We start from the raw sequence: 12,137 nt of genomic DNA, 5'->3' as shown, positions 1-12,137 counted from the left end.
AGACAACATGTGCTTAAAAGATATATGGACCCATGTGATGACAACTCATATGAATGCACATACTTCTAGGCGGTTTGAATAAAGATTAAATTAAATGAAATTTAATTTAATCAAGGTCTAGAAGAACTAATGGGAATATGGAGGATTTTAAATAAATAAAATTTATTTAAAAAAGGAATATGTGGAGAATCATGTGTTAATTTAAATTAACACATTAGAGCTAGGAGTATTTAAATTAAATTAAATACTTAGGCAAAAATGAACCTATTTAAATAAAATAATTTAATTAAATAAGTAGAGGAATGTGACTAGTATTAATTAGATTAATATAGTCATTTGGGATGATTTTTGGTGTCTACATTTTGCCCCTCTTTGATGTGATGTCGGCACAACATCATATCAAAGAAAATACAAGTTGCCCCAGAGAAGGTAAGAGAGGACTGGTGACAACGAGAAAAGAGAAGGGTGATGGAAAAAATGATAATCTAAATGCAACTTAACTACATGAATGCAAGAGATTCAATTGTGTTCATATGGAGAGCAAACCTTATTTTAATATTGCAAGAGGAGTTATGCACCAAATGCTATAGAAGCATAGATGACAAGATTCCTTTGCGTGTATTAGACTCTTAACACAATGGACGTAGGTTTCAAAGTCATGAGGGAACAAATGACATATACGCACTGGAGAGGTCTGGGCACACCCAAAATCTTTTTAAGGAGCTTGGTGGAAAGTGTGCTAACCCGTTGCCCCCAGTGAGCAATGCATTAACATAACTTGAAACTCACATAGATGTGCTAAAGAATCATGAAAATAGATCATATTGCAAAATAACATGTGTAATCAGGATAAGCCATTCAAATGATACAAGGATATGGAAGATCGAGGCACACTGTGGAAGGCTATCACTAACACACAAAGATAAAATTAACAAAAAGACATTATGACTAAGTAGTCATTCAATTCACCATGCTTGCCATGAACCTGATAAATTTGTTAAATTTGTTAAGCCTGTGTAGGAAGGATTCATCCTGTAAGGCAAAAAAAACTGACTGATTGATTGAATTGAAATGAGATATTTGTGATTGGTTGCTGGCAATGACAGTAAAAGGAATGATGTTCTCAAATCATTGAGTCTAAATGTGAATTTGTGTAAGCTTGTTTGCAATCACTATTTGATGAGGTTGGTTTTACGAATGGAAGCTCAGTGTAATGAGAATATGGATAAGATAAGATGAGATAATGAATGAATTGAATTGGAATAGAATGGAAGGAATCGATTATGAAAATAATAAATATTCTGTTAGAGGAAAATGTGTTGAATGGGAGACTAGAAATTTGATCAAGGTAGATGCAAATAGAATGAAGGAATTGATTATGGAAATGATGTGAATTAAGTGATTGGAAGAAGAGAATATGATGAGATTAGATGATAAATGAATTGATTGAATAGATTGAGAGACTTGGATTGAATTTGATATGAATGAATAGATAGAATGGAGAGAAATGAATGGATTGAATGAATTGGGAATAAAATGGATTGAATGTGAAAGATTTGGATTGAATTTGATATGAATGAATGAATAGAAGTGAATGAATGTGGAATAGATTGGATTGAGACCAATGACAAGGGAGAGCCACGGTATTTGTAAATGGATAGGAAGGTTGGGTAGATATATGAATGGAGGAATAATATGGATGACCAACGGATATAGTGTCAGATAATGGGGAACCAAGAACCATATTTCAAAGGAGTGACCAATAATGCCCCATTCCAAGGATATAAAAATGGAAGGAAATAATGGTGGGGAAGGATTGCATGAAAATGGACGGATGGTGTGAAAGCTCGCATATGGAGGAAGAGAAGGCATGTGCTCTTCTTAAGCATGTATGAGCATTTTTGTTGTTGTGCCTCTAGTATTGATTACAAGCATGGGTATGAAAGTGGAATTAAGGAAGGCATGAAAAAGGGATAATGATACAAAGGATATGGAGGAGGGATAATTATATGAAGGATATGGATGGAAAAAGGATAATGATATGAAGGATATGAAGGAAATGCATGATAAGAAGTGGATTAAATGAAAGGGATAACCAAGATCAAGGGTATATGGAAGAAGGATAGACGTGCGTAGGATTATGGATGGAAAAGATATGAATGAACATGAAAAGAGGATGGGAATATGTATGTATATGGATGGAAAATGGATGCATGAATATGAACGTGACAAGGAATATGGAATGCAAGATAGGAATAACATGTCAAGATCAAACATATGGAAGAATGTAGGAAGTATATAGGATAATGTATGGATAATGGGCAAATGAACATGAACATGACAAGGACTATAGGATAGCGATGTCAAGATAAAATTTATGTAAGAATTATGGGAATATGTAGGATAGTTAATGTGGAAAGGATATGGAAGGTACTTATGGATGGAGGAGAGGAAAGGTAAAGTCACGATCAAATATGGGAAAAGTATAAAGACATATGGATAATGCGGAAGGGATATGGAAAAGATCAAAGATGGGAATGACAATGGACAATAGATGGAATATAGAAGATTGGTAAGGAAGAACAATATGGATGGAACTTGCCCCTAGTGTAGAGTGCAAGTGGAAAAAGGGAAGTTAATGGATAGGTAAGTGAAAGTGGAAGACATAGTAGGAAAATGAAGGGAGGACTCAAGCATCTAGGTATATGGATGTATCCCTTGATATTTATGCTTCTTTAATTTGTTTATTATTATTTTTTTATTTTCAAGGAATTGTTGGTATTTTCTCATAGATGTTGATAGGGTAAGGAAAAGAATGCTAAAGTGAATTGGGGAATAGAAGACAATGACCTAGGAAAAATTTTGGATTAAAGGGAGTTGAGTAGGTAGGAGGAAGACAGGGTTGATGGATACTAGGTTGGAAGACTTGTGAGGGAAGTGGAAGGATATTCATTGGCACACTCCTTGAAGGGTGGTGGAAAGGAGTAAATTGTGAAGGATGTGTAGGAGAAAGTTGGAATTTTGGGATATAGGGAGCCAAAATGGATGAAGGAAAGGATAGAGTTGGGATGGTGGATTTGGGTGTATAAGGACCCAAAATGGATTTGGAAAATGGAGGTTGGGAGAATTTATGAAGGAGGGAGGCCTTTGGATTAGCAGAATTGAATGTCATTCAGAATCTTTCTTTGAGATTCATTGCTACATTAAGTAGCTTTGGTATCCACATAACTTTTGCACTTTTGATTTTTAGCCTTTGTGGCTTTTTGATTGCATTTTGGATCTGATTTTTCTTTTCTTGGACATGTCACTTAGATGGGACATGTTGATCCTTATGCTTTTGTGGATTTTCAACTTTGTTTTCTTTTTCTTTGGCATCCAATTTGCTTCCATTGGCCATGGTATGGGTGCATGAAGGTAAATAAGATGGAGAACATATGGAAGGTGAACATTGGAAGGAATTCAAGGACGTGCACCTTTGTTGATCTTTACTAAGACTATGAGGGGATAAATTGGAAAACATGGATAAGGTAGAAGGATGTATATAAGGACCTAATATGGAAGGAAGGGAAGAAGAGTTTGACGATGGAACATAAGGACCTAGAATGGATGGACTATGAGAACCTAGAATGGATGGACTATAAGGACCTAAAATGGACTTGGAAGATGAAGGAGGAGAACTTTTAGGTGTGGAAGGAAGAGTTTTGGAATTGGAAAAAGTGGAAGGTGTACCAACATCTTGAAGAATTATTTTTTTAAGGGGATACTTAGTATTCTCAATGCAAGATGTGAGTCTAGGTGTAGGGGGTTCATGAGGAGATTGGATAGGTGTAATAGGATCATGTGAAGGAGTAGGGTTATGAGGGGGATCATGAGGAATAATAGGATCATGAGATGGAGAGGGATCATGAAATATGGATGAAGGGGTGCATTGATCTTGATTTGGAAGAGGGTCATTGAGTGGAACGAGTGGATTGCGAGATAGAATAGGTTCATGAGATGGAATGGGGGGAGTGGAACTATGAGATGGAGTACTTTGATCTTGACATGAAAGAATATCATATAGCTCAAGGAGTGGATCATGAAATGGACTAGAATCATATAAGGACGTGGAAGGAATGGAATCATGTGGTGAAAGAAGATCATATAGCATGGTAAGTGGATCATCATATGTGGGCGTGGAGGAAATGGAATAATGAGATGGAGTAATTTGATCTTGACATGGAGGAGTATTAGTGAATGGAGTGGAAGAAACTTTTTCATGAAGGGAATATCTATGGATGCTAATGCTGGAGATGGAATGTAATCGGTAATGCGCATGGTAGGTGTAATGTCTTGATCTTGATTAGGAGGGGAATCAGAAGATGGACTAGGAGGGATGGATGAATCTTGAGGGATAGTGGAATGATGGGATGGAGAAGTGCTCAGATCTAGAGGAGAAGAGGAATCAATAACATCATGCTTTGAAGGAAGGTCTTGAGATGTAACTAGAGGTGTGGCTTTGGGTGATTGGCTCACATTATGCTGAATTTTCAATCTAGCCAAAAGTGATGTGAAATACCCCTGACGAGGTGGAGATGATGCTGTTGGAGGATTAGAGGATAATGTTATTATAGGATTAGGATTTTGTGGAGGTGGAATTATGGATAAAGGATTTGGATTAGGTTCATAGCAAGGGGGATTACATGGAGGATTAGGATTGGATGGGACATGAGAACTAATGCCTTTGAAATATGAGAGATAATTCTTCATTTCCTCCATTTTCTTGGCAAGGGTATTTACGTCTGAGGCATTGTGTGGGCTGTGAATGGAATTGTATGGAGGGATATGAGAGCTAGAAAATGAAGGACACATAGCAAAGAAAATGACCTTTTCCTGTGGACTTATTTTTTCCAAGAGTGTATTCTTTAGTTCCTCAATTCCTATGGAGTGGTCATTTATGACGGAGGAATTATATTGGCTATGGATGGAATTGTCTATAGATGAAGGATAAGGAGATAAATTTCCCTTGTCAAAGGTAGGAAAATTATGAACATGAGATAGATTAGAATTGAAGTGTTGAGAAGGAATTTGATATGGAGGAGATATGAGACCATGTTGTCGTGCAATATTGTCAATCATTGGAAGAAGCAGATTTGAATCCATGGATGCAAGATGAAAAGTGATGAAAAGATTTGAAGAGGGAATATGAACTTGGAATTAGGAGCTTTGTGCTGACTGGACTTTGATTTGATTTGATTTGAAATTGATTGCACTTGATATGATTCAATTTGATTGAATTTTAATTGATTTGATATTGATTTGGTTTGGATTTGGATTGGACAAGGGTTCGATTTGATTTGATAAGAACCCTATGATAGTGCAAACAAAGTGAATGTTTGATTTGAATGAAAGTCCAATAATAAGACAATGCTCCTATGTCCGAAGTAGAATATGTGATGTCAAATTGAAATAGAAGAAGACGTGAATGAAGTTTTTGAAAGATTGATTATGACTTGGATGACTAAATTTGACAAGGGATTGGATTAGAAGAATGGTGATTTGAAGGATCGAATTAAGAATGCATGATGAGCTTGACTAGGGAAATTGAATATGAATAATGATGAATCATGACTAGAATGAAGATTAGGAATGTGATTGAATGACAAGGAAATGATTTAGATAAATAAAGAGGATGAAGATGTCAAGCAACGTTTTGAATGATGAAGGTAAGATATGTAAGAGGGAACGATGTCTTGGATGGAAGGAATATGTGACGTGAAATGTTTTGGAATGATGATTAAGAAGAGGTGTTTTTTTTTTTGTGTTTTTGAAATGTTTCTGATTTTTTTGGATTTTCGAATTTTTATGATTTTTTTCTTTTGAATTTTTAGGTTTAAGATGCAAAAGCAAACAATGAAATATGTACAATACAAATGTGTTTCAAACACTCCAAACACACCAACAGTCCTATAAGGTTAAACTAGGCTGTACAAGGCTCAACTAGGGAGCATCCTCGATATACGCAAGGTACGTGAGGCTTGAATCTTTAGATGAAAGGAAATACTGCCACACAGCCAGGGGGAGACGGTAACCCAAATCTCCTCCTTCACTTCCCAAAGGTATAAAGTTCTTTGGGGCTTAGCCAAGAGTGACAATATTACACTTCCAAGAGAGGTGTCTTTCGATTCACCTCTCGATTCTTATACTCCGCCAGAACGCTAGAGTTGAGGTCATCCCAAGGGGTTATGAAATCCCCAAGCAGGCCTCCTAATAAAATGAAAAAAAAAATCCACTTATTTCTTGTGCACCCAAGGTCGCCCAAAGGCGCGAGGGGAGAGAATACGTAAGTGGACTTGGGGTTTAAAAGACACTTGTTCGTTATCCACCAAAATTTAAGTTTGCTACTCTAATTGAAGACACGCGTGTTTAAAATGCACAATGTTCGTTCAATGTTGCAAAAATCAGCCACACGAAAAGCAAAATTTTTTTAGTTTTTTGAATGTTTTGGCGAAAAGGAAAATAAAAAATAAAGATCTAAATGTCTTTATGCACAAAATAAATTTGATTCTAAATAAAAGTAAAGGCCTATTTGAAGGAAATAAAAAGCAAATATATTTTTTTTTTAATTTTAAATTTTATGCCTAAACTCGCACTATTATTATTATTAATAATAAAGTTGGCTACATAGGAGCAGTGGGAGCATTGAACCACTCCACTACATGGATATAATTATGATCCTCCGCAAAAGTGTTACTTGCTATCACAACGAGAAAACATAACCAGACTTAAGTAATGTCTACAAAGTTGAATTTCTCAGAGTCGAGACAGTTGCACGATCTCAAGAGTTCACAAAAACCATTAGACTTGTAAAGGAAAACAAAAAACACGTCAAATAATCGGAAGACACCACCTCGAACACGAAAAGAAAGAAAAATGAGGGGTACCCTAGTGATTCCTCCTCAAAGTTGTTTGTGATCAACCCTATGGAGAGGAATGGCGTGAAGTGGGTGCAGCATCTCGCAGGACAGCTTGAGCACCTCAGACAGGTCCACGGGGTGCTGCTCGTGTTGAGCCCAGTGGAAATGGTGCATCAATTTGGCCACCCAGAGGTGGAAGATGGAAAGACCCAGAGCCTTTCCAGGGCAGACCCGATGAATAACGTGTTGGAGAAGAGGGTGAGGGAGGCAGCAGTGGCGGCTGTGGGTGGTTCAGGTGCCGGCGGCGACGGGCGACCATGAGCAAAAGAAAAAGGCAAGGGCAGCACCCATAGGCCGCGGCCGCAGGAGGATGCTGGGGGGCTGCGCAACGACGACCATTGTTTGCTGCTGTGGTTGCAGGGCGGTAGAGCTGTGCAAGGGCACGGGAAGATGGCGGTGGCAGACTGAGCGACGCGATGGCCGCAGTGGCAGAGATGTGAACGAGAGGCTGTTGGCAGCGGTAGAGGAGCTCAGGCAGAGATTGGGGCCACGCTAGGTAGCGACTGTAGGAGATAGGGGTGCGGGGAAGACTGCAAGGAGATGAGAGTGTGGGCTGAGGAGTGGTCGGAGATGGAGACGCAGGTGGAGGACAGTGGCAGCGGCCGCAGGCGAACGGTGCATTGAGCGGAAAAGGAAGTAGTGGCCGTGGGGACAGAGCCACAGGGGAAAGGGTCGACCCTGAAAAGGGTTTTTTTTTTAAAAAATTTAATTTTTTTTTTTTTTTTTTTAACTCATACAATAAAAGAAAGAGTAAATTTTTTTTTAAAAAAAAATAATGAACACACCCTCTAATAACAAGATAAGATGAAACGAGTAAAGGAAAATGTTTTTTATTTATTTTTAAAATTACCCAACAAAGAAGAACAAGATATAGGGTACTCATCTCATGCGCTCCAAAGATGGTGACAGACCATGCGCTCCAAAGATGGTGACAGACCTCGTGGCTTGATTAGACGCTCCTTACGCAAGTTAATCTCCAACTGCAAGCCTCCAACCTTAGCTTGAACAAATTTGAACCCGTGAAGTGGGTCCCACTGGGCGTGCCAAAATGTATTGCATAAAATTGTAACCAAGATTATGCAAACCTCAAACTATGAACATAACAATGGAGAGTATGTTTGGTATGCTCTTAGGAACACAACAATGGATGAATCTCTTGGATGTGTGAATGCAAATGGAATATGTACCTAGACTAGATGATATGAGAAAAATGACAGAATGATGATGCAATGATAAAAGATTCTAATGGTACCTAATGGATGATAATGACTTCTAATGACTCCTAACCCAGCCGGGCCCCCAAAAGCTTAAGACAAGACATCTATTTAAAGTAGATGGAGGAAGCATCTAGAATGTGCCAAGAAACCACTAGGAGATAAGGATAAGGATTGACAACTAAGCACCTTATCTCACATTCTAGATAGATGGATAAGACTGATGAGATGACATGTGTGTGTAAAAGGTTCCTATGATGTAGACAACATGTGCTTAAAAGATATATGGACCCATGTGATGACAACTCATATGAATGCACATACTTCTAGGCGGTTTGAATAAAGATTAAATTAAATGAAATTTAATTTAATCAAGGTCTAGAAGAATTAATGGGAATATGGAGGATTTTAAATAAATAAAATTTATTTAAAAAAGGAATATGTGGAGAATCATGTGTTAATTTAAATTAACACATTAGAGCTAGGAGTATTTAAATTGAATTTAAATACTTAGGCAAACATGAACCTATTTAATTAAAATAATTTAATTAAATAAGTAGAGGAATGTTACTAGTATTAATTAGATTAATATAGTCATTTGGGATGATTTTTGGTGTCTATAGTGGTATGTCTAAGACTTGAAAAATGACATTCTTCTCAACTGGACCAACTCTAATTGGAAGTACAATTAGACCTTTAGAAGGCCTTTCAACCTCATCATAGGCCTTTATAGTGATCTTGCACTTAGGATCAATGGCAAATTTAGACATGCCCAATTGTTGGATTACATTGAATGAAATGATATTTAACCCTGCACCATTGTCTATCAAGACTCGACGGACGCGGGTATGAAAGATTTGAACTTCGACATGAAGAGCAAGGTTATGGGGATGACTGAGAGCTCGGTGATCTTCTTCAAAAAAGGTGAGATAGTGGGGTGAGGAGATGTGGTTCACCATAGCTTGGAATTGTTCTGCATCAATATCGATGGGAACATTGGCAGAACATAAAGCTTTCTCAAGGATATCCCTGTGCAAAGGAGATAACTCTAGCAATTCGAAAATGGAGATTTGTGCTTGTGTGCGTTGCAATTGGCTAACAAGATCATAGTTTGAGATCTTGGAAGTAATTGGTTGCTTAGATGATGAAGCATTTTTAGGATCATTAGAAAATTTTAGGACAACCTTAGATTGCCCCCTAGTGACAGCGTTAAGTGGTTCACCCTGAGAAGATGAAGACTTAGCCACTCGGAGTACCACCTTGGGTCTAGTATTAGTATGATCTTGAGGAGTGGATCATGTCCTTAAGACCACTCTTGGTCGTTCATCTTCAGTGTCATAATTTGGCCAATTTTCATTGTTGGAGCCTTCCATACATATGTATTCAATGGGCTCAAGCATGCTTATAACATTATCAGTGTTAGCGTAAGCATAACTGATTTTGGTGTCATGATTCTTTTTGGCAGCTACCCTTGAGGTCTCACCCTTTTCGTATTCAGGTAATGGTTCTGAGGTTTTTCTCCCATTAGAAGTCGAGATACCTTCTTTGTGCATCTCCTTACATGGATTAATAACTAATGAAGATCATAGAGCTATGCAAGTACAGGAATTAGAGACTCTGGATGAACGTCGCAAATGTACACTCAAAATTGTCCCACTCTAAACCCTTCTATCCAAACGATTCCATGAGTTTGGAATTCTTGGATGCCGGCTTAGAGCTCCCTATCCACAGAGTGTAAGAGAGTGTATTTCAAGTTCAAAGGCTCTCAAATGAGCTTTAGAGATACTCTTCTTGCTAGTAAACCATGCAATGGGAGGTTCCAAAGACAAGATGCAAGAATGCAAATGTCCCAAGGAGTTCCTCAAGGATGCAATGCAAATGAAAATTAAGCTAGAATGAGATGCAAAGTGGAGCTGTTCTAAAACATGTATGAGAGTGTTACAATACCATTATCAAGCTAGGTGAGATTAAGCTTCATGTAAAAATGAAAGCTAAGCTAAGCTAGAATGCCATAATGCCATGGATGAGAGAATGTAGACAAGAAATAGAAGTTCTCCACAAAGCTCCAAAGAAATCTATTAGAAAACCTACAGCATAACAATATTCAAATGAGGATGGATTGAGGGGGAAAGCTCTCTCCCTTTTAAAGATGTATGGATAGTAGAGATCAAGATGAAGATGGTGGATGATTAATGGTGGAATTCAAAAAGAGGAGTGATCCATGTGCACACACAAGTGATTATTAGCAATTTGGCTTAGGTAAGTGATTAAATTAATTTAGCCAAAATGTTGAAAAGGGAGCTAATAGTCTAGATGACCATTTTTAGGTGATTACAGGTTCATCTAATCTTTGGGCTATGTTCAACAAGTAACAAGTCCAACATTATTTTTATTTAGTGATTACAACTTGATTATAATTTGTAATCCCTTAAAACTCAATACTCCCACAAGAATCTGCTATCTCATCACCCACTATGAAATCACTAACCCTAAGACATTTTATACAACCTTTTTTATTTCTTACAAAATTACCTAAGGCTTGAATAATTACATGTCAACCTCCAAAACATTGTCGATAAAATATCCCCAAAACATTTCCTAGGGGCTATCAATCAAAAATCTCTGACTATATTAAGGGATACCACCCCCAAACCTTTGCTTAGGGTCTGGCCCAAAATTGGATCCCATTGAGGAATGATGGTGAGTTTACTATACTTCCCTAATAAGTCACCACAAACCAACAATATTCCACTTGGGGACTAATCATGCTCTACACTAGACAATGATATCCCACTAGGAGACTGATCCTATAGAAATAACACTAGCCCATAAGCCACCCACTAGATCAAACCACCATAATCTTAGATTCTTCATTTATTCTATCTAGTCTAGAAGACCAACTAAAGTTGAAGATGATTTTAGCTTCTCCCTTTTCAATACCTTTGTAAGCATATATGTTGGAACATTATCTATATATATCTTGTCTAGTTTTAACTATCCATCATTTAAAATTGACCAAATGAAATGGTACCACAACTATATGTGTTTTATCTTTGAATGAAGAGAAAAATTCTTGGCAAGATGAATGACACTTTGTCTAATCATATATAGATAATTATCCCTTTGTGGATGTCTCAATTCTTCCATGAAGAATTGAAGCCTTATCATCTCCTTAGTTACCTCTATAGTAGCAACATATTCTACCTCTATATTAGATAAAGAAATCACCTTCTATAATAAAGAAGTTTGTTAGAAATTTGGCTAGGTTAGATAGTATGAGGTTGTCATTTATGGAAACATATACTCAATATGAAGTCAACGAAGTATGGAGATACAATTTTGGTAGTTAGACTTAGAAAGTTATCTAAGTATCATAGAGTTTATATGGTAGTACAGCTAGATATTTTTTTGGCACAATTCACATAAGAAATATTCACACATGCACTCTAAACTACAAAAAGTATAGTATGTTAGGAGACCATAGCTATGTGCATAAGGGAGTACAAACAACACATATAGAGTTATTATAATTTTTCTAATTGCAATTATGAGTTGACTTGACATGATAAAGATAAGGGATCGAGTATTTTATGTTAAGAAGTTTTTTTACCAAAAAGTTACTTGAATAACAAGGGATGACATCCTAGATGTTAACCCTAAGTGGGAAAGGAACAATTGTGCACTTTGAGAAATCTATTAAATTATGAAGGCCAGCAACATTTTTTATTATGCAAAATCAATGTATAAAAGAAATATTTTGAAATGCAAAGTTATAAGGAAGAAAGTGTGTAAGTGTAAATGTGATTATTTTTTAATGCAATCATGCTATCGAAGCAGTGTAAAGATAGAGTACGTAGAAATTGGCATAGTGGGCTATAAAGATCAAATTATATATTAAAGATATTAATAGTTGTAAAGAGGTTTTTGTATCTACTCTTTTATATATTGAATATCAATGTATATTACA

General features: G+C 36.9%; 1 pseudogene; it reads right to left on the bottom strand.

Moving 5' to 3' along the window:
- Window positions 1–7,017: 7,017 nt before the first annotated feature.
- The window catches only part of LOC149572969 (DEAD-box ATP-dependent RNA helicase 15-like), a 104,164-nt pseudogene continuing 99,044 nt past the window's right edge, over window positions 7,018–12,137 (bottom strand).

This window comes from Cupressus sempervirens, chromosome 2, assembly GCF_028749045.1.
Source record: "Cupressus sempervirens isolate cs-2001-9-10 chromosome 2, ASM2874904v1, whole genome shotgun sequence".
Lineage (NCBI taxonomy): Eukaryota > Viridiplantae > Streptophyta > Pinopsida > Cupressales > Cupressaceae > Cupressus > Cupressus sempervirens.
The sequence above is the reverse complement of the archived record's forward strand: the minus strand, read 5'-3'. Positions and strand labels throughout refer to the sequence as shown.